General features: G+C 41.3%; 1 protein-coding gene across 1 annotated transcript in view; it reads left to right on the top strand.

Annotated features, from left to right (window-relative positions):
* Positions 1–26,679, top strand: part of WDPCP (WD repeat containing planar cell polarity effector) — a 1,247,576-nt gene that overhangs the window by 476,173 nt on the left and 744,724 nt on the right. The gene's annotated exons all lie outside the window — the stretch shown is intronic.

The raw sequence follows: 26,679 nt of genomic DNA, 5'->3' as shown, positions 1-26,679 counted from the left end.
TCTTCTGGGGCTAGAAAGCTGGCACTGTTGGAATTAAGGACCCTCTGCTGTTAAGTGGGACAAATTTTGAGGGATACTTAGGCCAGTATGCAGGCACATTAGTCATGAGACAAAACAAAGGAAAAGACCAATGGCACTACTATGTGTGTGTTGGGACTACTGCCAATTAAATGATTTCCACAATACAATTACTGTGGTTTCATGGAACGGTGATGTGTATATGAATAACGAGGGGAGAGGGGGGAAGAGGAATAGATTCCACTACAGTATACACTAGTAGCACTCCAGAGTCCAAAGAAAAAATAATCTCAGAAGTGGTCCAAAAGGAATATGTCTCCAAACTTGGAATTAGATACTCAGGTATAGATAAAATGTAAGTTTTATTAAGATATCATTAAAAACAGGGTTGTGACATTAAAACTACGACTAGAGGTAGAGATAGCTAGGAGATTTTTCACAGGCATGGGAGAGGTCAGGGTTTCCTTTTTTCCCCATCTCCTGTCTTTATAAAGATGTTTTCTGTTGCTGTCTCCATTAAATATCAGGGTGCACGGTGCCTTAAGTAGTAGGGCATTTCTACTCTGGCTAGGAGAAATACGATTCCTAGAGTGGATAGCGGTTCTTTTCAGGATCAATTTTATCTGCAGGTCAGATAATGATGAGACATTTTTGTGGTGCTTAGGGATTTCTCTTCCCTGTGAGGGATAGTTTCAGTTCCTGTAAGAGAACAGAGCCTAGGATTTTATCATTCCTCTTTCAGGTTCCTTTTATTCTATAGTAGACCTAAAGTGTCTCAGCAGGTTGTCTCAGGGTACAATTCTTCAATTGGAAACCAGTGGTTCCTTTCTTCCTATTTAACTGGGAAGGGTCAATTCATAGTGTTCATAGTCCTGGGGGACTGTGATATTCTGTGTTTACTCTGTTACAATTATGAATATAGTTTTGGATCTCAATTGCAGTGTTGCATAAAATGAGTTTGTTCCACCTGAGTTTCTGTATTCAATGTGGATGAATACAATCAGTGAAAAGTTATTAAAGGTTAAAGTTAATCTGGGCACAATGTAACAACACAAAGGCTCTGGTGTTATAGTAAACAAAGTCTCTGTTAGTTAGTTCAGGCAAGGTGTTACCTTGTATCAGATAGTGTAGAGATGGAAACAATCCTTTTCAGACTTGCTGACAGGCTGCTGACACACTGAATCAGAGTAGGCTGTACTGAAGCTGAATGAACAGAGAGTGATGTCACAAAAGGGTGTGTGGCTAAGTTCCGGTTTTACAATCCAATTTTCCTCTTTGTAATTGCTTTGGTTTTCTTCTGGTTAGTTGACTTGTACTCAGGAAACAACCACTAAGTGCCAGTGGAGTTGTGGCAAGAAGGGAGCGCAAGATTTTGTAATAGGAAGGTGTGCTGTGAAATATGTTGCAGTCCAATGTAGCTTCAGAAACTGCAGGGCCAATAAATGCTGCAGTAGTAGAGAGGAGTTTTAATCCTTAGTTCAGATGTCCAAGTGGCTTAGAGAAAGGAGATTATGTTAGGTTTGTATCCTAAGAAACAACTGCACATACACCTGCTAGGAAGCAGTTTCAATACTAAGCACTTGTTTACAGGAAACAGGATACTCTTAAAGACAAAGTGGGAAGGGCTATGAAATGACTGACAGGAGACCTGACAGGGACGCTTATATTGCAGGTTCCTGAGGTTTGCCTTTCTGTCACACACTTTCAGTTTGTGGCTCTTCCCTTTGGCCTTGCCATGGTTCTCAGAGGGGCTATATTGGCAGGAATCAGGTTTCAGGGAGTTGCTGTGGGGCCATTCCTGGACGTCATAATGGTTCAGGCACCATGTGTTCAACAAGCAATCTCTCATACTGAGATATTGTTGTCTTTCTTCATTCCTCGTTTGGAAGTGAATCTGAAAATAAGTTCCCTGGGTCCAGCTACAGAGGTAGTTTCTTAGGGACCAGATTGGTTTACTTCTCTCTGAGGTTATTTTTGACAGAGGTCACGACTTAGAGGATTTTTTTTTTATTCTTTCCTCTTTCGGCACTCTACGGTTTGACCTTTTAGGGGCCTGATGTATGGAATGGTCTGATGATTGCTTCATTGGACATCATCCCTTTGTCTGATCCATTTAAGAAACTGCGGTTATGCATGATTCAGATAGTGGACCAAGGATTTTGTGGCTCTGTCTTAGAGGATAGATCTAGATCTGCCGACATGAGATTCTTCCTTATGATTCAGAGAGGGGAATTAGTGGTATAGTGCTCTCTTTGCTTGCGAGAGGTAGCATGATCGTTACCCACATTTTCTAGAGTCTTTTGGGTTTCTCAGGAGCATTTGTCTTGAGGCGCATTCTTCTGGAGACCTTTCTGAGTAATAGTCACGGTCGCTAGCCTGTTTGGTTGGTGACTATGTACTTGGAAGAAGCTTGCTCTCCACATCACCATCTTGGAGTGGAGAGCGATCTACGATGCTCTGATGACTTGGTCTCCCTTGTCCTACTCGTTTTTCAGGTTATAGTTTTGATATTTCTTCTCAGTGGTTTACATTAACCACCTGGGAGGACCCTGAAGTTCCTTTGCCATGATTGGCATGGATTGTTCGGTGGGAGGACCCTCGCATTCTAGTTTATCCACTATTCACATTTCAGTGTATACTGGGTGCGGACTTCCTGAGCTGTTCGTTTTTTTCATCCCGGGAGTGGGTTTTCCCGGAGGTATTCTCCAGGTTAACTTTCACATGGGGGTGCTTGAGTTGGAGATAACAGTACGCCAAGTTTCCAGATTATGTTTAGGGTCAGAGATTAGCAGGCTACTCTGCTAAATACCCTGGCGGTTCCTTGGGATTTCAGTCTGATGGCTCTCCTCCACGAGTCTTTACTTGTTTCAAATGGGAGTGAGCATCAGTATTGTTATAAGTTCGTGCATAGTCTCGCAGGATCTTGTTTTCAGACCTAGCCAAGATGGGTTTTTTTCCCAATCTTGTTGGTTGTTCCTGTGGAAGGACCTTCTAGTTCAGGGTCTCTTCTTTCATTCAACTTCTTTTTCTCTGAAGCTTTCTGCTTGGAAATTGACTGCTTAGTTATGTCTAAGTGTGTTTTTTTCTGAATCGGTCATTGAGATCATGATTCAGGCTTGCAAGTCTGTTTCTAGTTTCTTTTACCATAAGGTATGGTGTAAATTCCCTGATTGGTGTGAACCCATGGACTTCTCTTGGAAGGAGGGTCAGGATTTCTAGGGGTTTTGCCCTTCTCCAGGTTGGTCTGGAGGACGGTTTGTCAGTCAGTTCTCTGAAGGGTCAGTTTTCTGCTTATTGTGCCAGACGTGTGTACTTTTGTCAGAACCTGGTTAGTATCAGGCCTGTTAAAGTCTGTTGCTCTTCTTGGAGCTTTACTTTTGTTTTAAGGTTTTTGCTGCAGGCTCAGTTTGAGCCTTAGCATTCCATAAGATTTTAAATCTTTTTCTTGGAATTTTCTTTTTTGTTATATATTCTGCTCGGTCAGTTCAGGTACTCTGGGATTTGCAGTGTGATTCGTTTTATCTTTTCGGGTTAAAGCGTTTTTTTGTTTGTTTTGTTTTTAATCCTAGGTGGAACTTTTGTTTCCTCATTCTTATTTTTTGAGGTACGTGTATGTACAATTTGGATGTTGTGCAGGCTTCTGTTTTTGTTTGTTTTCTCTGTATTAGAAAACTACTGCTACTTCTTTTTTTTCTGGTTGAGAAGTTTACTTTGTTTTCTTTTCAGAACTGTGGGGCTGCAGTTTTCTGAGAGAGTTATGGCTCATTATTCGAGGGTTGTCACTTCTTTTTTGGCTTTCAAAATGAAGTTTCTGTGGAACAGATTTGCAAGTCTGCAACTTTGTTTTTCTATGCATTCTTTTCCAAATGTTGCAAATTTGATTAATTGTCTCGGTTGAGACTTCTTTTGGGATATAGGTTCTTCAAGCAGTGGTGCCTTTTTTTTAGGTTACCTGTCTTGCCCCTCCCTAATCATCTGTGTCCTCTATCTTGGGTATTGGTATATATTCCCAATAGTAATTGATGATTCCGTAGACTTACCATATCCGGAAATAAATACATTTATCAGGTAAGCATAAATTATCTTTTTCAATTGCAAGAATAATACAAAAGAACAATTTTCAATACATTTATTACAATGCAGCTGCTATAATTGGTCATTGGGAACACACTAAGGGGAAAATGTTTAGTGTCCCTTTAAGGCTACTCTTGTTTTAATGCACATAAAGCAGTTATTAACTGATATACATAACAACAAAAGTAATAAATACATTTACAAAGTTTCTTCCTAATCAAAATAAATATCACCATTTATGGTTGGACAACTTGCAGCTTCTGTAGTATGATTACTTACGTTTGAAAACAGTATGATTTGGCAGTCACTAGCTCCAACGTTTTGCCAAGAACAGGGTTAGCTTAAACTTGCCAGTATGCTTGATAAACCATCGTCCTCATTCTCTTAAGGGGGTTGGTCATTTAAATCAGGTTACATTTTTACTCATTCACTAGGTGCTCTTCAAAATGTGGGAGATAAAGGATACAAATCTATGATATGTGTCAAGTTGTAAACTAACCCCTAAGAGTAAATAAGTGACAGCATTGTAATCAATGCTGTGAGTCAGAATTTTGTTTGCATGTATGTTAGTGTAAAGTGGTTTAAATGCATACACATAGATATATAATCTTTATCTTCCTCTTATACTCTTATGTTATTATTTGTGCATCTTGTATTTTTATAGTACATAGACTTGTAGATAGATAGCGTAGGCCAGCCTGTGGCTATTTTAGGCAACATGCTCAAGCTTGTGCTTCTAGGAGCCCTCCATTCAAAGAATCCTTAAGCACACAGCCTTGGAAGTCCCAGTGAGTAACTAGAGGCAGAGGATGTGGTAAGGACAAACCCCACACAGTAGTGATGGGGTACGTATTTTTCCTCCTCTTCTTCTACTCGGCCATAATAATAGTGTAGGTACTCAGAATGTTCCTGTGGGAGCTCATCTATCACATTTAAAGGACATTGTTTTTTTTAGAGTTTGCCAAAAGCCAAGAAGTGATGCTCCAATATGTGTTTCATGTGCTTGAGGCTCAGGTCAAGTCTTTCCTTCAATAACAAGCAGGTTTTGCTCCAAGTTTTTTCTGATAAAGAAAAGACCGGTCATAGAGAGACCAGTTTTGAATCTGCAATATCTAAACCAGTTTCTGAAACCTTGCAATTTCAGGATGGAGTCTCAGCTTTCTGTGATTCCTGGCACCACCTCACATAAAGTGTCTCCAGTTTGTAGTTAATGGCCAGCATTTCCAATTTGTGGCTTTTCTGTTGGAATATCAACAGCTCCAAGATCCTTCACAAAGGTATTGGTTCTATTGGTGGCAGAAATGTGAAAGTATATTTCTTCTACATTACCTAGACAACATACTTCTGGTGGCATCTTCAGAGCAACAGGCAGTATGTCATACACATACAGTCCTACAGATCTTGAGCAATTTTGGAGGGTTAGTCAATCAAGAGAAGAGCCAGCTCAAGCCTCAGTCCACAAGGTTCCTGCTTACCCTCTTCAATACAGACAGAGGTTTTGCTTCTCTTCCTCAAGACAAATTTCAGGAGCTGAAGTTGTTCCTTTTACAAATTCAGAAATACAGGATGTTGACAGTAAGGCAATGGCATTGGAATTTCCTCTATCACACAAGATTTATTTCTTTCCTAAGATAAGAGTCCACAAAGTCATCAATTACTAGTGGGAATATCACTCCTGTCCAGCAGGCGGCAAAGAGCATCACAGCAAAGCTGTTAAGTGTCACTCCCCTACCCATAATCCCCAGTCATTCTCTTTGTCTCTCTTAAATGGAGGAGGTGAAGTTTGGTGTCTAAAGAAAACGGGATTTATTTTCGCTTCAAGCATGATTTTAGGTATAGCTGTAGTCCACATCAATCTCTTCAGTAGAGTAGTGGTGGCTTTAAAGCAGCCAGGAACTTGTAAAGTGTTCCTTGCTGCATTTTACTAACATATTCCTGCCCTAGTATAGAAAGCCAGAGTAAGCTTACTCTGTTCTCTCTTTTTTCGACAGGTCTCTGTGAGGAGTATGTGTCCTCTCATACCTTGTGAGCTGTCTCCCTGCTGGACAGCCTGTTTGCAGGTAAGTGCATCTTGTCTTCTAGGTAATGGAGGTTTGCACTTAGCAACATTTTAACTGCAATTAAGTTTGGGGACATATTTATCCTTTATCAAGGATTATATTGGGTAGGATGCAGACACTAATGTGGCAGAGACTAAGGGGTTAATTTTTTCTTAGATAAGGGAAAGATTAAAATTTTTATTTGGATGGCTCAGTTTATTGGGGTTTGTGTATAATCGTTAGTGAATTATTTTTTTTTACACTGACAATATAAACCGTTGTTCAAACACATGCTTTTTGTGTATGGCACAGTTTTCTTTCGGCTGGTCATGTGACTCGTCTGCGCTTCCACTCTATGCTGTCGAGATTGAAGCGGTGGTTCGTAGCCGATTTTGGAGTCTCCTAATAGTTTCTTCAAGAGAACGGCTTAGATTTTGGAGCTACGATTGTCTAATAGACGGTCAGGTAGGAGCACCTCAGCTAGCTTGAGGTGTAGAGGTGATCCTTATCAGAATATTTATATTAGCCTTAAATTAAAACGGCTTTATTAAAGTGACAGATTTATTATTTAATTTTTTTCTGTTTGTTTTGACCATGTCTGACACAGAGCAGGAATCTGCTATTATGAATTCATGTCTGTTGTGCTTAGAGGCACAAATTGTTACCCCTATGCAATTTTGTTCCTCGTGTGTTAAGAAGACATTACAATGTAAAGATAAAGTTCTTTTCACTGAGCCTAATGTCTCTCAGGATGATGCTGTTCAGGTAATACCACAGCTTTCTCCTGTTATGTCCCAAGCCTCTATGGCATCACATATAGTGCCCTGCAGTTCCTCTCAGCCTCCTGGAGGCGTCTATTTGCCAGCAGATATTGCTGCACAGGTATCTTCTGCGGTATCTGCAGCATTATCTGCTTTTCCTATGCTAATGGGAAAACACAAGAGGAAAATTAGAGCCTCAGATAGTAAGATTTCTGTTCCGTCGTTGCTACTTAGATTTCCCTTCCTCATAAGTCTGATGAGGAGGATACGTCAGTAGCCTCTGAGGGTGAAATCTCAGATTCTGACAGTATAATTCCTTCATCTGATGCTGAAGTGGTATCCTTCAGATTTAAGCTTGAACACCTTCGTGTATTTTTAAAGGAGGTTTTGGCTACTTTGGACGACTTCGACCCGCCTGTCGCTGTCAACCCTAAGAAATCAAGTAAACTTAATAAATACTTTTATGTGCCTTCCTCTGTGGAAGTGTTTCCTGTTCCAGACTGTGCTACAGAGATTATTGCGCAGGAATGGGAGAGGCCAGGGATACCTTTTTCCCCGTCTCATGTTTTCAAAAAAATGTTTTCTGTTGCTGACTCCATTAAGGATTCTTGGTGCACGGTGCCTAAAGTAGAATGGGCCATTTCTACTCTGGCTAAGAGAACTACTATTCCTATAGAGAATAGCTGCTCTTTTAAGGATCCAATGGATAAAAAGCTGGAGACTTATTTGAAAAAAATGTATGTTCATCAGGGTCTTCAATGGCAACCTGCAGTTTGTATTGCCACTGTGTCTAGTGCAGCATCTTATTGGTTTGATGCTCTTCAAGTAGAGACTCCTCTGGAGGAGATCCAAGACAGGATTAAGGCTCTAAGGCTAACTAACTCCTTTATTTCTGATGCTGCTATGCAAGTTATCAAACTGGGAGCCAAGATATCTGGCTTCGCGGTACTAGCTCGCAGGGCGTTGTTGCTGAAACCTTGGTCAGTGGTTGTTATGTCTAAGTCCAAGCTTCTAGCGCTTCCTTACAAGAATAAGATCCCAGGAAGGAACCACAGCCTGCTCCATTGCACCGGTCACAGTACGGTGCCTATGCATCTGGTAAGCACATTTACCACTGTTATATATTACAATATATGAGATAGATTTCACTATGAGACGCCCTCTTTCTGCTCTTACATCTTGCTTCCTTACAAGGTTAAGACCTTGTTTGGACCTGGTCTAGCAGAAATAATTTCTGACGTTACTGGTGGGAAAGGGTCTTTTCTACCACAAGACAAGAAGAATAGACCTAAAGGACGTCAAAGTAATTTTCGTTCCTTTCATAACTTCAAAGGGAAGTCTTCCTCTCCCTCTTCCAAGCAGGAACAGTCCAAGTCTCCTTGGAAACCCAACCAGTCATGGAACAAGGGGAAGCAATCAAAGAAACCCTCAGTTGAGTCTAAATCAACATGAAGAATTTGCCCCTGGTCCGGGATCGGTTCAAGTGGGCAGCAGACTTTCTCTGTTTTGTCAAGCATGGGTATGAGATGTCCTGGATCATTGGGCTGTGGACTTAGTATCTCAGGGTTACAAAGCCTTGCCACAGCTCCCAGAATTTTCTCAAAGGTTCCGGGGGCTCTTTTGGCAGTGGTCAAATCTCTGGGAATTGCAGTGGGCACCATACCTGGATGACATATTGGTTCAGGCTCCATCTTTTCAACAAGCAAACTCTCATACAGAGATCTTGTTATCTTTTCTACGTTCCCATGGTTGGAAAGTAAATATGGAAAAGACTTCCCTTGTTCCAGCTACAAGGGTGGTTGTCTAATTGACAATGATAGATTCCCTATCTATGAAAATTTTTCTGACAGAGGTCAGAAAATCCAAGATTCTCTCCTCTTGCCTCTCTCTTCAGTCTACTGTTCGGCCATCAGTGGCTCAATGTATGGAGGTAATTGGGCTGATGGTTGCTTCTATGGACATCATTCCTTTTGTTCGATTCCATTTGAGAGCTCTGCGGTTATGCATGCTCAGTCAATGGAACGGGGACCATTCGGATCTGTCTCAGAGGATAAATCTAGATCAGTCGACAGGAGCATCTGTCTCAGGGCACATGCTTCGGGAGACCTTCCTGAGTTATTGTGACCACGGACGCCAGCCTGCTAGGCTGGGGAGCAGTCTGGGACTTGTTGAAAGCACAGGACTTATGGACTCGGGAGGAATCTGCTCTCCCCATAAATATCTTGGAGTTGAGAGAGATTAACAATGCTCTGATGGCTTGGCCTCTTTTGTCTTTAGCCCGGTTTATCAGGTTCCAATCAGACAACATTACTTCGGTGGCTTACATAAACCACCAGGGAGGAACTCGGAGTTCCTTAGTCATGACAGAGGTGGCACTGATTATTCAGTGGGCGGAAGCTCACAATGGTTGTCTATCTGCCATCCACATTCCTGGAGTTGACAACTGGGAAGCAGATTTCCTGAGCAGACAGACTTTTCATCCCGGGGAGTGGGCTCTTCACCCGGAGGTATTCTCCAGGTTAACCCTCAGATGGGGGGTGCCGGAGTTGGATCTGATGGCGTCTCAGCAGAATGCCAAGCTTCCAAGGTACGGTTCAAGGTCCAGAGATCCGCAGGCCACTCTAAAAGATGCTCTAACAGTCCCTTGGGATTTCAGTCTACCATACCTGTTTCCCCCATTTGCTCTCCTTCCACGAGTCATTGCTTGTATCAAACAGGAGAGAGCATCAGTAATTCTAATAGCTCCTGCATGGCCATGCAGGATCTGGTATGCAGACCTAGTGAAAATGTCATCTCTTCCACCTTGCCACCTTCGAGGTTACCTCTGAGGAAGGACCTTTTAACTCAGGGTCCTTTCTTTGATCCAAATCTCGTTTCTCTGAAGCTGACTGCTTGGAGAATGAAGGCTTAGTTCTGTCTAAGTGTGTTTTTTCTGAATCTGTCATTTATACCTTGATTCAGGCTTGTAAGCCTGTTACTTGAAAGATTTACCATAAGGTATGGCGTAAATATCTCTATTGGTGTGAATCCAAGGGTTTCTCTTAGAGTAGAGTTAGGATCCCTAGGACTTTGTCTTTTCTTCAGGAAGGTTTGGAGAAGGGTTTGTTGATCCGTACTCTGAAGGGTCAGATTTCTGCATTATTTATTTTGTTGCACAAGCGTCTGGCGGATGTGCCAGATGTGCAATCTTTTTGTCAGGCCCTGGTCAGAATCAGGCCTGTGTTTAGTCTGTTGCTCCTCCTTGGAGCCTTAACCTTGTTCTTAAAGTTTTGCAGCAGGTTCCGTTTGAGCCTATGTATTCCATAGATATTAAGTTGTTATCTTGGAAGGTTTTGTTTTTTATTGCTATCTCTTCTGCTCGGAACTCTCGGCTTTGCAGTGTGATTCGCCTTACCTTATCTTTCATGCTGATAAGGCGATTCTTCGTACTAAGTTTGGATTTCTTCCAAAGTGGTTTCAGATGGAAACATTAAATCAGGAAATTGTTCCTTCTCTATGTCCTAATTCTTCTTCTCATAAGGAACGTTTGTTGCACAACTTGGATGTTGTGCATGCTCTGAACTTTTACCTTCAGGGTTTTCACCAGTCCTCTGCTCTGTTTGTTTATTTCTCTGGTAAACGTAAAGGTTAGATAGCTACTTCTACTTCTCTTTCTCTGTGTTTGAGAAGTATTATTCGTTTTGCTTATGAAACTGCTGGTCAGCAGCCTCCTGAGAGAATTACGGCTCATTTCACGAGGGCTGTCTCCTCTTCTTTGGCTTTCAAAAATTAAACTTCTGTGGGACAGATTTGCAAGGTTGCAACTTGGTCCTCTCTGCATTTTTCCAAATTTTCCAAATTTGATACTCTTGCCTCGGTTGAGACGTCTTTTGGGAGAAAGGTTCTTCAAGCGGTGGTGCCTTCTGTTTAGGTCTGCCTGTCTTGTTCTCCTTCCCTGGTCATCTGTGTCTTCTAGCTTGGGTATTGGTTCCCACTAGTAATTGATGACGTTGTGGAAAAGAAAAGAAAATTTATGCTTACCTGATAAATTTATTTATTTCCGGATATGGAGAGTCCACGACCCCACCCTTTAAATTAAGACAGTTAATTTATCAGGTAAGCATACATTTTGTTTTTCCAAAGTCTCTAAAATGTCATCTCAGATGGTGGCTGAAGAGTGAGAATCTTTCTCAGTAAGTTCCATTACCCATCCAAAGTGTGAAGAGGTTAACACAGATTCCAGCAGTACAGGCTTAGGTGCAAGTTCATGTTCAGGGGGTTTGAAGCCAAGAGGATTCCAAACTTCCAGCAAACATTCTGGAATTAAAATCAGTATCTCAAGCCATACAACAATTTAATTTAATCCATCAAAATCAGTCAGCAAGGATTCTTTCAGAAAACATGACATCTGTCTACTACGTCAAATATCAGGGAGGAACTCACAGTGTGGCAGTACTGCAGGCAGTGGCACCTGTTTTCAAATGGAATAAAAAACATATATCCTACCTCACAGCAGCTCACCTTCTGGGACCATACAACACAGTTGCAGATTTTCTGAGCAGGAAAAAGGTCCTTTCGACGGAGTGGTGTCTGAAAAGAGATGTTTTCCTTCAGATCATAAGGAGGTCCAGAAATAGACCTTTGGCAGATCATCACAATTGTCAAGTAAGCCACTTCTTCAGCAGATATCAATCACCAGGCAGTATGGGGACAGGTGCATTTGTCCAGAATTGGGATTTTAGTCTAGCCTATTTGTTTCCTGCCCTTGCACTGATTCTACAGCTTCTGCACAGAATACAGAGGGAAAATGTGATATTTCTTCTATAAGGTACGACGAGTCCACGGATTCATCCTTTACTTGTGGGATATTATCCTCCTGCTAACAGGAAGTGGCAAAGAGCACCACAGCAGAGCTGTCTATATAGCTCCTCCCTTAGCTCCACCCCCCAGTCATTCTCTTTGCCTACTCTAAGTACTAGGAAGGGTAAAGTGAAAGAGGTGATAAAATGTTAGTTTTTATTTTCTTCAAGCAAGAGTTTTTTATTTTAAATGGTACCGGTGTGTACTATTTACTCTCAGGCAGCAGATGGATGAAGACTTCTGCCTGGAGGCTGATGATCTTAGCATTTGTCACTAAGATCCAGAGCAGTTCCCACAGAATGGCTGAGGAGTACAGGAAACTTCAGTGTGAGGAACGTTTTTCATGCTATAAGCAGTGAGGTATGTTCACTCATTTTTTTCTGGAGAGACTGTGGTATTTCAGAATTGGCTGACAGTATCCCCATGAGGGAGAGGGTAAGCAGTAATCCTAAAAGATATAAAAGGTTGCATAAGGGGCTAATAAAAAATGGTTGACACTGAATTTGAATGTTTGTGGGCAAACGTTTTGTGAACTGGGAGTGCTGATAACGTTTTGGGCCATAATGTTTTTTTAGTCTTTATTGAGGGTACACGTTTGGAACCGCTCTGGTGCGGTTCATTTAGGCTGAAAAAACATTGAGTGAGATGAGCGGGGCCTATTTTTGCGCCTCAGTTGCGCAGTTTTATTTACGAAACAAGCAGCAAGCTCCAACTCCGGTGGGCCCTTGTGAAAGTGTTGGGCCAAATCGAAGCTTTAACCCCATTTTTCCAGGGGGTGTTTTTTTTCCAGATTTAGGCCTTATTAACTATCCGGTTTTCACAATAAAGGGTTAAGTGTTCCTTTCTTTGTGGGGCAAACTTAGCTGCATAAATTGAATCTTATATAAAAAAAATTAAACGATTAGTGTATTTTAAAGCAGTTTTGCAGAACGTATATGCTTTTTTTTCTCTTAAAGGTGCAGTACCGTTTTTTAAGATTGTTATTTTTTCACTAAATAAAGTGTTTTCAAGCTTGTTTGTGGTCATTACTAGCCTGTTCAACATTTCTGACATTGAGGAAAGCCAATGTTCAATGTGTTTGGAAGCCATTGTGGAACCCCCACTTAAAATGTGTCCCTCATGCACTGAAAGGGCAATAAATTGCAAAGAACATATTTTAGCTAATAAAAGTATGTCGCAGGATGATTCTCAGTCAGAAGGGAATCAGGTTATGCCATCTAATTCTCCCCGAGTGTCACAACCATTAACGCCTGCACAAGCGACGCCAATTACTTCTAGTTTGTCTAATTCTTTCACCCTACAAGATATGGCCGCAGTTATGAATACTACCCTCACAGAGGTTTTATCTAAGCTGCCTGGGTTGCAGGGGAAGCGCAGTAGGTCTGGTGTGAGAGTAAATACTGAGCCCTCTGACGCTTTATTAGCCATATCCGATGTACCCTCACAATGTTCTGAGTTGGGGATGAGGGATTTGCTGTCTGAGGGAGAGATTTCTGATTCAGGAAAAATGTTCCCTCAGACAGACTCAGATATGACGGCTTCTAAATTTAAGCTAGAACACCTCCGCTTGTTGCTCAGGGAGGTTTTAGCGACTCTGGATGATTGTGACCCTATTGTAGTTCCAGAGAAGTTGTGTAAAATGGACAGATATCTAGAGGTTCCTGCCTACACTAATGTTTTTCCGGTCCCTAAGAGGATTTCTGACATTGTTGCTAAGGAGTGGGATAGACCAGGTATTCCCTTTTCTCCCCCTCCTACTTTTAAGAAAATGTTTCCCATATCAGACACCATGTGGGATTCATGGCAGACCCTCCCTAAGGTGGAGGGAGCTATTTCTACCCTGGCTAAGCGTACAACTATGTGCTTTCAAAGATCCTATGGATAAAAAATTAGAGGGTCTCCTAAAGAAAATATTTATTCATCAGGGTTTTCTTCTGCAACCTATAGCGTGCATTGTTCCTGTAACTACTGCAGCTGCTTTTTGGTTCGAGGCTCTAGAGGAGTGTTAGAGACTCCTCTAGGACCACGACCCTCTTTTTCTCCTCTGCTCCAGGACTCTGGTATCTGCACTTCAAAATTGTTACAAGTACTTGGAGGGCTGTTCCACAAATTACACAAGGATATGTTTGCAGAACAGCTCTAATTTTATTGGTCAGGATAGCGAGCTTATATACATTTCAGAATACATTGAAATCTGTAGTCAATAGCTCATTTCTAAGATGAGGAAAAACATCTGGCATCCTGTAAGTTGTACATCACATTTGTCAGATATCCTTGAAGATATTAAGTAAATTTATGACTGACAGGAAAAAGGAGTAATGTAGGATCTCAAAATATTTCAATCTGATGTATAGCTACCTTTGACCTAACTAAAATTCCTTACATCAGCAGTGTTTTCTCACACATAGCTCAAAGGTTCAAAAGTACATATAAAATGTGTGTATAAAGGTCATCATGCATCTAGCTACAATTGAATATTAAAGGGATACAGAAAAGATACATTAAGATACATTACAATTAAACATAACATATAAAAATGATACAATGTATATAAATGCTCCCTAGATATTATAATATTCTTACAATGCCTCCTTTTATTCTGAAAGAATAACATATAATAAGGAGAAAAAAACTTATAGGTTGATATATATATATATATATATATATATCTTAGGATTATTATGAGACCAAAAAGAATAAAACTTTACCTGAGAGTGAGGGTGTGATAAAGAGGGTAGGAAGGATGAGAGGGTGGAGAGTCTTTGGGGGGCTCAATGGAAAGAGTACGTTTAGGAGAACGAGATGGGATAATAGTCAGGTATTGGGGAGTGGAAAGAAATGAAGAAGTAGAAGGTAACATAGCCATGTAAGATTGATCATATTGAACATTGTGTGGTGATGATTTGGTATTAGGTGATGTGAATCTATTAATAGCACATACACTAAGCTTAAACAATAGATATACTAGCAAGATAATAATAATAGCAATAATAATACCTGTAATAATACTCATTCCAAGGGAACCTATCCATGAGCCAAAACCAAATAGCCAATCAAAACCATCAAAGGCACTATGTGCTTGTTTACGTATTTTACTTTGGACTTCATGTAATTTATTTATATCTTGGTGTATTCTACCTGTATTATTGGTAATAAAAACACAACAAGTTGCGCCAATCCTAGCACACACACCCCCCTCTGCCGCTAAAAGATAGTCTAACGCCATTCTATTTTGGAGAGTGGTTTGTGCAATTTGTTCTTGTCTCATACTGAGTGATTCTATAGCGTCAGTAGTGTAATTAAAAGCCTCATCTGTGAGTGTTGCAAAGAGATTAAGCTTATAATAAAGTCTAATGGATGCTGCGCTAGGTACCCAGGATGCAGACCATATTTCATTATAACTAGTTTTAACTGTAAGGCCTGATGCAGATGAGTCTCTAAAAGCTGCGCTTCTACGCCGGCGAAGTGTATCTTTAGGCAGTGTGTTGTGAGTGCGTATTGCAGGGATGATATATCCTAAATAGCATGGTGAAAGATGTGTGCATGGTATCATTTTTACAGCCCATTTTTCACATAACCAATAATAACCATAAGGTAAAGTGGGTGTAGGTGGACATAATGGATTCTTACGTAAGGAACGGTTACCTAAGATAGTTGCACCTGTAAAAGTAATCATTTCAGGTACAGTTAATCTATACCAATCATAAATGGTTTTGTGTACTGGATCTAATGTTAGAGATTTATTATAGTACAGAGAAATATAAGTGTGATCCCAAATGGAAATACTGTTACGTGTTCTATCTATTAAACCACCATTGTAGGAAAATAACACAGTTGGGGGCCATGTTTTCATAGTATCTGGGTAAAAAATAGAACCATTATGATTCCATGACATTATGGAGCCATTATTAGCATAATTTACAAGGTGTACTTTTTGCTTTTCTGATAAGTCTTTGGATGAGTTACTAAATGTAAAGTTCCACATCGTATGTGAAGTAATTAAATGATGTAAATCGTCAGCGTTGAGAGGGTGACCATAATATGGATATCCCCACTTCTCTCCATGAGGAGCATAACCACAGACCCAGCATGGTGTTGTTTTATTAGTCACCTTATATATGTTCACAGTGGTTTTAATAAAAGTATTGCCTTTTTCCCATGATGTGAGATGTAGATCTCTTAACCTGCGGGAGTGCAACATATTGGCTTTTGGGGTGTCATTATTATCATCGTGCAGGGGCGCACCAGGACTAGGGATTGAACTTGGACTGTAGGTTGGGACTCCAATGGCTACAGTAGCCATTAGGCCAATGGCAGCACCAGCAATGACTGTTATGAATAACACATAGATGATAGCTCGTTGGGTTGGGGAGCGGGCACTGTAGATCCAGCGTCTGTTTTCCAATTCTGTGGGAATATCTTGATCCTGCTGGCATGGATCCATGTTGGGCTCTCGTCTGTGAGAACTGCGGTGCGTGTTACTGCAATGACCTCTGTGGGTGGTCCAAAAGGAGGATCCAGACTTTTATTCTTGTGCAGTCGCTTTACCAGGACCTTGTCTCCAGGCTTGAAAGGATGTGTCGGTGTACCTGAAGGGGATGGCAAAGAAAGAGATACATCACCATAGATACTGTTCAGTTTCTCCACAAGTTTCAAAACATATTCTTCTTGGATCACATTCAGGTCTCCCCTTACCACAGGAGCACCTTTATGTTTGCACCAAGGAGTAGGAAAGGGTCTGCCCATTAAAATTTCAAATGGTGAATAACCCATAGTGGCGCTAGGGGTCATTCTGACTTCTGCCAATACTGCAGGTAAATGTTCAGGCCAATTAGTAAAAGTACCATCAGTTCCCTTCCTCAACTTTTCCTTTATAGTTCTATTCATCCTTTCTACCTGACCTGATGATTCAGGATGATATGGGATATGAAATTTCCATTCAATGGACAGCAGAGTACAAACCTGTTGCGTTACTTGAGAGACAAATGGAGTACCTCTATCACTATTTATCTGTAGAGGGCAGCAAAATCTAGGTATAATTTCTTTACACAAAATTTTAGCTACTGTTTTAGCATTTTCTTTTGCTGTGGGAAAAGCTTCTACCCATTTACTGAATTGGTCTACAATAACCAGCAAGTATTTTATGCCTCCTTTTGCAGTAGGCATATGTGTAAAATCAATCTGTAATGTTTGCATAGGACCATCAGGTGGCGGTAAATGATCTAATTTACCATGTATTGTACCTCCAGGATTATTGCGTTCACATGTTAGGCATCTACTTAGTTGTGCATCTATTAGTGAGTGTAAATCATGTATTACATACCGTTGTGACATGTTATGTTCTGTATTTTTCTTGCTCATGTGTCCAAAACCATGATAATGTGATATAAAGAGTGGAGCTGCAGCTTTGGGAATACCTAATCTCCCCTCTTTGTCTGACCAAAGACCCATAAGGTCAGCAGTCAGACACTGTTTTTCCCAATAAGCAATGTCATGTTGTGTGGCTGATTGTTGAAGTGAGATTAAATCTGCGTCTTGTGCTAGCAAAGGGATATGTACCATATGCAAATAAGAATCAAGTGTGTGTGTGTAGTCTGGGTGTTGTGGACCATTTAAAGCAACATGTTTGGCTACATGGTCAGCAAAATCATTTCCCAAACGAACGTCAGAATTATCAGAGCTATGGCCTTTACACTTAACAATAGCAATAGTTCTGGGAAGTAAAAGTGCTTTTAGAAGAGCATTTACTAAGGTTGAATGAGAAATACCTTTACCATCAGCAGTGACAAATCCTCTATTACGCCAGATTATACCAAAGTCGTGTACGACACCAAAGGCATACCTGGAATCAGTGTAAATTGTTACATCTTTGTTAGCAAAAAATTTACATGCTTGTGTGAGTGCAACTAGTTCTGCAGCTTGAGCAGAAACAAAAGGTAAAGAACCTGCAGTTAAAACAATATTTGGGAGTTGTACAACAGCAAAACCTGTAAAAAATAAACCATCAGAGGGTTTAGAGCATGACCCATCTACAAAAACTACATCACCTGTCGGCAAAGGAGTAGAATAAAGATCAGGGCGAGGTGAAGTATCATTTTGAATTAGCTGTAGACAGTCATGGGTGTCGTCAGTGTCAAAAGGAGTGAAAGTTAAAAGTTGATGCAAAAGAGGAGCAGGGCCTCCAGAAGGAGAGATGTATTTGACAGTAAGATTTGAAGTAGATGTGAGAATGGTTTCATAGCCGGAACGGCGTTGTGCTGTCATGTGTTGTGTAGTGAGGTTACTGAGTACCTGTAATACTTGATGTGATGTGTGAAGTATCAGCGTATGGGATAGTACAAGAGTCTGTGCTGTCTCAACCATCATGGCACAGGCTCAGGTTGAGACCCCATTAGATGATATTCTGGATAGAATTAGGGCTCTCAAGCTAGCTAATTCTTTCATTACAGATGCCGCTTTTCAACTGGTTAAATTAGCGGCAAAGAATTCAGGTTTTGCCATTTTAGCGCGTCTGCTGAGGTGTCATCAAAATCTAAGCTTTTAGCCATCTCTTTCAAGGGTAAGACCCTATTCGGGCCTGAACTGAAATAGATCATTTCAGACATCACTGGATGAAAAGGCCATGCCCTTCCTCAGGATAAGACAAATAAGATGAGGACCAAACAAAATAATTTTTGTTCCTTTCGAAACTTCAAAGGTGGTCCCTCTTCCTCCTCCCCTGCTGCAAAGCAGGAGGGGAATTTTGCTCAATCCAAGTCAGTCTGGAGACCTAATCAGACTTGGAACAAGCTTAAACAGGCCAAGAAGCCTGCTGCTGCCACCAAGACAGCATGAAGGGGCAGCCCCCAATCCGGGACCGGATCTAGTAAGGGGCAGACTTTCTCTCTTTGCTCAGGCTTGGGCAAGAGACGATCAGTACTCCTGGGCTTTAGAAATTGTGTCCCAGGGAGTATCTTCTAGACTTCAAAGATTCCCCTCCAAGGGGGAGATTCCATCTTTCTCGATTGTCTGTAAACCAGACAAAAAGAGAGGCATTCTGTGTAGAAGACCTACATACCATGGGAGTCATCGGCCCAGTTCCAAAAACAGAACAGGGGCAGGGGTTTTACTCCAATCTGTTTGTGGTTCCCAAAAAAGAGGGAACCTTCAGACCAATTTTAGATCTCAAGATCTTAAACAAGTCCAATCCTTCAAGATGGAGACCATTTGGACTATTTTACCAATGATCCAGGAGGGTCAATATATGACCACCGTGGATTTAATGGATGCGTATCTGCAGATCCCTATCCACAAAGATCATCATCAGTTTCTCAGGTTCGCCTTTCTGGACAAGCATTACCAGTTTGTGGCTCTTCCTTTCGGGTTGGCCACAGCTCCCAGAATTTTCACAAAGGTGCTAGGGTCCCTTCTGGCGGTCCTAAGGCCGCGGGGCATAGCAGTGGCGATATCTTAATTTAGGCGTCAACTTACCAACTAGCCAAATCTCACACGGACATCGTGTTGGCTTTCCTAAGATCTCACGGGTGGAAGGTGAACGTAAAAAAGAGTTAACTTATCCTTCTCTCAAGAGTTCCTTTCCTTGGAACTCTGATAGATTCGGTAGATATGAAAATTTTTCTGACGGAGGTCAGGAAATCAAAGATTTTAACCACCTGCCGAGCTCTTCATTCCATTCCTCGGCCGTCAGTGGCTCAGTGTATGGAGGTAATCGGACTAATGATAGCGGCAATGGACATAGTTCAGTTTGCTCGCTTGCATCTCAGACCACTGCAACTATGCATGCTCAAACAGGGGAATGGGGATTATGCAAATTTATCTCCTCAGATAAATCTGGATCAAGAGACCAGAGACTCTCTTCTTTGGTGGTTGTCACAGGATCATCTGTCCCAGGGAATGTGTTTCCGCAAGCCAGCATGGGTGATAGTGACGACGGACGCCAGCCTATTGGGCTGGGGTGCAGTCTGGAATTCCCTGAAAGCACAGGGAGTGTGGACTGGAGGCTCTCCACCCAATAAATATTCTAGAATTGAGAGCGATATTCAACGCGCTTCAGGTGTGGCCTCAGCTGCCTTCGGCCAGATTCATAAGATTCCAGTCAGACAATATCACGACTGTAGCATATATCAATCATCAGGGGGGAACAAAGAGTTCTCTAGCGATGATAGAGGTTACCAAAATAATTGGATGGGCAGAGACTCACTCTTGCCATCTATCAGCAATCTATATCCCAGGAGTGGAGAACTGGGAAGCGGATTTTCTAAGTCGTCAGACTTTTCATCCGGGGGAGTGGGAAATCCATCCAGAGGTGTTTGCACAATTGATTCATCAATGGGGCACACCAGAATGGGATCTGATGGCATCTCGTCAGAAAGCCAAACTTCCTTGTTACGGGTCAAGATCAAGGGATCCTCAAGCAGTACTGATAGATGCTCCAGCAGTACCTTGGTTGTTCAACCTGGCTTATGTGTTTCCACCATTTCCTCTCCTCCCTCGTCTGATTGCCAGAATCAAACAGGAGAGAGCTTTGGTGAATTTGATAGGACCTGAGTGGCCACGCAGAACTTGGTATGCAGACCTGGTGGACATGTCATCTCTACCACCATGGACACTACCACTGAGACGGGACCTTCTCATTTAAGGTCCATTCCAGCATCCAAATCTAGTTTCTCTGCGGCTGACTGCCTGGAGATTGAACGCTTGATTTTATCCAAGCGGGGATTCTCTGAGTCGGTCATAGATACCTTGATTCAGGCTCGAAAGCCTGTCACTAGGAATATTTATCATAAGATATGGCGTAAATATCTTTATTGGTGTGAATCCAAAGGCTACTCATGGAGTAAGATCAGGATTCCTAGGATTTTGTCCTTTCTCCAAGGAGGATTGGAGAAGGGGTTATCAGCTAGTTCCCTAAAGGGAAAGATATCTGCTTTGTCAATTTTACTGCACAAGCGTCTGGCAGATGTTCTAGACGTTCAGTCGTTTTGTCAGGCTTTAGTTAGAATCAAGCCTGTGTTTAAACCTGTTGCTCCGCCATGGAGTTTGAATTTAGTTCTTAAAGTTCTTCAAGGGGTTCCGTTTGAACCTATGCATTCCATAGATATTAAGCTTCTATCTTGGAAAGTTCTGTTTTTAGTTGCTATCTCTTCGGCTCGAAGAGTTTTGGAACTATCTGCATTGCAATGCGACTCGCCTTATCTTGTTTTTTATTCTGATAAGGTGGTTTTGCGTACCAAACCTGGATTTCTTCCTAAGGTTGTTACTAATAAGAATATTAATCAGGAAATTATTGTTCCTTTCCTGTGTCCTAATCCTTCCACTAAGAAGGAGCGTCTGTTGCACAATTTGGACGTGGTTCGTACTTTGAAGTTTTACTTACAAGCAACCAGCGATTTCCGTCAAACATCTTCGCTGTTTGTTGTCTATTCTGGAATGCGTAGAGGTCAAAAAGCTACGGCTAACTCTCTTTCTTTTTGGCTGAAAAGCATCATCCGTTTGGCATACGAGACTGCTGGACAGCAGCCTCCTGAAAGAATTACAGCTCACTCTACTAGAGCGGTGGCTTCCACATGGGCTTTTAAAAATGATGCTTCTGTTGAACAGATTTTTAAGGCTGCGACTTGGTCTTCACTTCATACCTTTTCCAAATTTTACAAATTTGATTCTTTTGCTTCTTCGGAGGCTATTTTTGGGAGAAAAGTTCTTCAAGCAGTGGTGCCTTCCGTTTAGGCCTCTGTCTAGTCCCTCCCGTTCATCCGTGTCCTGTAGCTTTGGTATTGTATCCCACAAGTAAAGGTTGAATCCGTGGACTCATCGTACCTTATAGAAGAAAAGTAAATTTATGCTTACCTGATAAATTAATTTCTTCTATGGTACGACGAGAGAGAGAAAAAGAGAGGGAGAGAGAAAGAGAGAGGGGAGAGAGAAAGAGAGAGAGAAAGAGAGAGGGGAGCGAGAGAGAGGGGAGAGAGAGAGAGAGAGAGAGGGGAGAGAGAAAGAGGGGAGAGAGATAGAAGGGAGAGAGAGGGGGGAGAGAGAGAGGAGAGAGAGAGAGAGAGGGGAGCGAGAGAGAGGGGAGCGAGAGAGAGAGAGAGAGAGAGGGGAGAGTTAGAAGGGAGAGAGAGAGGGGAGAGAGAGAGAGAGAGAGAGAGATGTTCTATTTATTTATAAATAAATATTTCTCTAAATATGTGATGATTTTTGGACTGATATATCTATTTATAGCGAGATATGTATATATATATATATATATATACAGGGAGTGCAGAATTATTAGGCAAGTTGTATTTTTGAGGATTAATTTTATTATTGAACAACAACCATGTTCTCAATGAACCCAAAAAACTCATTAATATCAAAGCTGAATAGTTTTGGAAGTAGTTTTTAGTTTGTTTTTAGTTATAGCTATTTTAGGGGGATATCTGTGTGTGCAGGTGACTATTACTGTGCATAATTATTAGGCAACTTAACAAAAACAAATATATACCCATTTAAATTATTTATTTTTACCAGTGAAACCAATATAACATCTCAACATTCACAAATATACATTTCTGACATTCAAAAACAAAACAAAAACAAATCAGTGACCAATATAGCCACCTTTCTTTGCAAGGACACTCAAAAGCCTGCCATCCATGGATTCTGTCAGTGTTTTGATCTGTTCACCATCAACATTGCGTGCAGCAGCAACCACAGCCTCCCAGACACTGTTCAGAGAGGTGTACTGTTTTCCCTCCTTGTAAATCTCACATTTGATGATGGACCACAGGTTCTCAATGGGGTTCAGATCAGGTGAACAAGGAGGCCATGTCATTAGATTTTCTTCTTTTATACCCTTTCTTGCCAGCCACGCTGTGGAGTACTTGGACGCGTGTGATGGAGCATTGTCCTGCATGAAAATCATGTTTTTCTTGAAGGATGCAGACTTCTTCCTGTACCACTGCTTGAAGAAGGTGTCTTCCAGAAACTGGCAGTAGGACTGGGAGTTGAGCTTGACTCCATCCTCAACCCGAAAAGGCCCCACAAGCTCATCTTTGATGATACCAGCCCAAACCAGTACTCCACCTCCACCTTGCTGGGGTCTGAGTCGGACTGGAGCTCTCTGCCCTTTACCAATCCAGCCACGGGCCCATCCATCTGGCCCATCAAGACTCACTCTCATTTCATCAGTCCATAAAACCTTAGAAAAATCAGTCTTGAGATATTTCTTGGCCCAGTCTTGACGTTTCAGCTTGTGTGTCTTGTTCAGTGGTGGTCGTCTTTCAGCCTTTCTTACCTTGGCCATGTCTCTGAGTATTGCACACCTTGTGCTTTTGGGCACTCCAGTGATGTTGCAGCTCTGAAATATGGCCAAACTGGTGGCAAGTGGCATCTTGGCAGCTGCACGCGTGACTTTTCTCAGTTCATGGGCAGTTATTTTGCGCCTTGGTTTTTCCACACGCTTCTTGCGACCCTGTTGACTATTTTGAATGAAACGATTGATTGTTCGATGATCACGCTTCAGAAGCTTTGCAATTTTAAGAGTGCTGCATCCCTCTGCAAGATATCTCACTATTTTTGACTTTTCTGAGCCTGTCAAGTCCTTCTTTTGACCCATTTTGCCAAAGGAAAGGAAGTTGCCTAATAATTATGCACACCTGATATAGGGTGTTGATGTCATTAGACCACACCCCTTCTCATTACAGAGATACACATCACCTAATATGCTTAATTGGTAGTAGGCTTTCGAGCCTATACAGCTTGGAGTAAGACAACATGCATAAAGAGGATGATGTGGTCAAAATACTCATTTGCCTAATAATTCTGCACTCCCTGTATATATATATATATATATATATATATATATAAAAATATATATCTATATATCTCGAGATCTATATTTGAATATTTCTTTGAGATATTGTTTAATGTGCATAAGATTGTAATGTAAAATATTTTCATTATCTCCATAGTTAAACATATCTCTATACATATAAATCCATCCATGTTTCTCTATGTATGTGTATGTATGTCAATGTAAAATCCCTTTGTCTGTTTTTTTTTTTCTAATACCAGAGATCTCGTATCTTTGAATCCTTTGAAATCCTGTTCCTGAGGCAATCACTGAAATTATCGCCAATTATTGGTCGAAATTGGGTTTTCCATTTAGCCCAAATTCTACACTCAAAGAGCTATTTCTGCTTCCTACCTATAGTGTAGATCTTTTGTAAACAATTCCCCAGGTAGATAGTGCCATTTCTACTACTATTCCTTTAGAGGGCATTACATTTTTTTAAAGACCCGATGGACAGGAAATTAGAGTCTTTTCTCAGAATTACCTTTATTCAGCAGGGTTATTTGTTTAATTGCTTGAGTGGCAGCTGCTTTTATTCTTTGGTGTGACCAGTTATCTGGCCAGAAAACCAATGACCAATGATTCTATTGAAGAAGATATTTATCTTTGTGTTAAGCTGGTTCATTTGTACAGTATGTTTATCTGTGATGCTATTGTATACATTATCAAGCTAAATGCAAAAAATATGGCATTAGCAAGTTTGACAAGATGGGCCTTTTGGTTCAAGTCTTGGTCTGCTGAGATGGTCTACAAATCCTAGACTCTTATCACTTCCCTTTCAGGGAAAGATTCTACTTGACCATGGTCTAGATACAGGGGCATATCTATCAAGCTCCATATGGAGCTTGACGCCCAGTGTTGGCTCGCCAGAAATACCATTTATGAAGCAGAAGTCTAAAGAACGCTGCTCCATAACCTGTCCGTCTGCTCTGAGGCGGCGCACAGAGATCGCCACAATTCAACCCGATTGAGTATGATCGGGTTGATTGACACCCCCTGCTGGCGGACGATTGGCCGCGAATCTGCAGGGGGCGGCGTTGCACCAACAGCTCACAAGAGCTGCTGGTGCAATGCTGAATACGGAGAGCGTATTGCTCTCTGCATTCAGCGAGGTCTGTCGGACCTGATCCGCACTGTCGGATCACGTCTGCCAGACCTTTGATAAATAGGCCTCACAGTCTCTGGAGGAAAGGGAGCTTTTCTCCCTCAGAACAAGTAATTTAAAAGAAAGAATAAATCACAAAATCGTTTTAGTTTCTTTTGCCAATCATGGAACCAAAGATCCTCTTCCTCTTTTCAGAAGAAGGAATCCTCTAGATCTTCCTGGAAGGCTTATCCTTTCTGGAACAAATCCTAGTCCTCAAAGAAACCTATTTCTTTCTCTAAATCTGCATGAAGGTGCGACCCCCGATATAAATCCTATTCAGGTAGAAGGTAGATTAAGTCTTTTTCAGAGGGCCTGGTCTTGAGCCCTTCAGGATCTTTGGGTTCTCTACGTAGTATCTCAAGGATACAGAATGGGTTTCAGATCAAGGCGTCCCAGGGGAAGGTTTCTTTCTATTCCTAAGAATCCGGTAAAGGCTCATGCCTTGTTTTCACTGTGTTTGGGAATTAGAGCTTATGGGAGTTCCAGTTCCGATTTTGGAAAAAGGACAGGGTTTTTACTACAATATGTTCATAGTTCCCAAGAAGGAGGGAAATTTCAGACATATTCTAGATTTGAAAACTCTTCAATTTGTGGCTCTGCCTTTTGGTCTAGCTATGGCTCCCAGATTTTTCACAAAGGTTCTGTACTCGCTACTATCTGTAATTCAAGCTCAAGGTATTTTAATAGCTTCATACCTGGACAATAACTTTGTTCAATCTCTGTCTTTACCTTTTTGCAATTTCTCACACCAACAAGATCTTGTTTCTTTGCAACCATAGTTGGAACATTTATATCAAAAAAGCTTTCTTTCTCTTCAGACCAGAGTTTCCTTTCTGGGAGTCATAAAAGACTCTGTGGCACTGAGACTTTCATTAATTGTCAGAGAAGTGTGAAATTTCTGTCTGCTTGTGCCAAGCTTCAGTCTTATCCCAATCCAACTGTAGCTTTATGCACAGAGGTCTTGAATTTTTATAATTGCGGCATCAGACATAATTCCTCTTGCTCGATTCCATATGAGTCCTCTTCAGCTGTGTATGCTTTGTAAATGGTGTAAAGACTTCAATCAACTATCTCAAAAAATTATGTTGGGTCCTGCTACAAAAAGCTCTGTATCCTGGTGGATAAACAACCAATCCATTCCTCTGGGAGCATTCTCTGTGTGTCTAAATTGAACAATAATCACAACAGATGCAAGTCTCTCAGGCTGGGGTACTGTATGGAGGGTCCAGGAGGGCTCAGGGAGTTTGGTCTCCTCAGAAGGCGAGACTACCAATAAATATCCTAGAACTCCAAAACTTTTGGGCTCTTCAACGATGTCCTCTCCTAAAAACAGATACTATATCAATCACCAAGTGGGAACTTGCATTACTCTAGCAATGATGGAAGTAGCTTGTATTCTTTCTTGGGCAGAGAAAAATTATTGCACAGTGTCAGCCAATCACATTCCAGGGGTCAGGAATTAGGAAGCTGACTATCTGAGTCGTCATTCTCTTCATCCAGATGAATGATCTTGGCATCAAAAGGTATTTGATTGGATAGTAGAACGATTTGGGTCTCCCTGAGATACAATTCATTACTTCTTGTTTGAACAACAAACATCCCAGGTACATAGTGAGATTTAGAGATCCAGAAACAGAGGCAGTAGATATTCTAAAAGCTTTTTGGTCATTTCAATTTGCTTATATATTTTTGCCAACATTTCTTCCCAGGGTGATCTTTCGGATCAAAAAAGAGCTATAGCCTGGCCACGCAAAACTTGGATTGTGGCTTTTATTTGGATGATTAGTTGTCCCCCATGGTCACTTCCCTTATGGCACGACCTTCTTTCTCAAGGTCCATTTTATCATCAAGATCTTAAGTCCCTCAACTTGAAGGCTTGGAGATTGAACGCATAATTCTAAAGCAGAGGGTTTTTCAGATAAGGTAGTGGAAACCTTAATTCTAGCCAGAAAACAAAGATTTTACTCA

The sequence above is a fragment of the Bombina bombina genome, chromosome 4 (genome assembly GCF_027579735.1).
Source record: "Bombina bombina isolate aBomBom1 chromosome 4, aBomBom1.pri, whole genome shotgun sequence".
NCBI lineage: Eukaryota > Metazoa > Chordata > Amphibia > Anura > Bombinatoridae > Bombina > Bombina bombina.
Note: the sequence above shows the minus strand (reverse complement) of the source record. Positions and strands in the feature narration are given on the sequence as shown.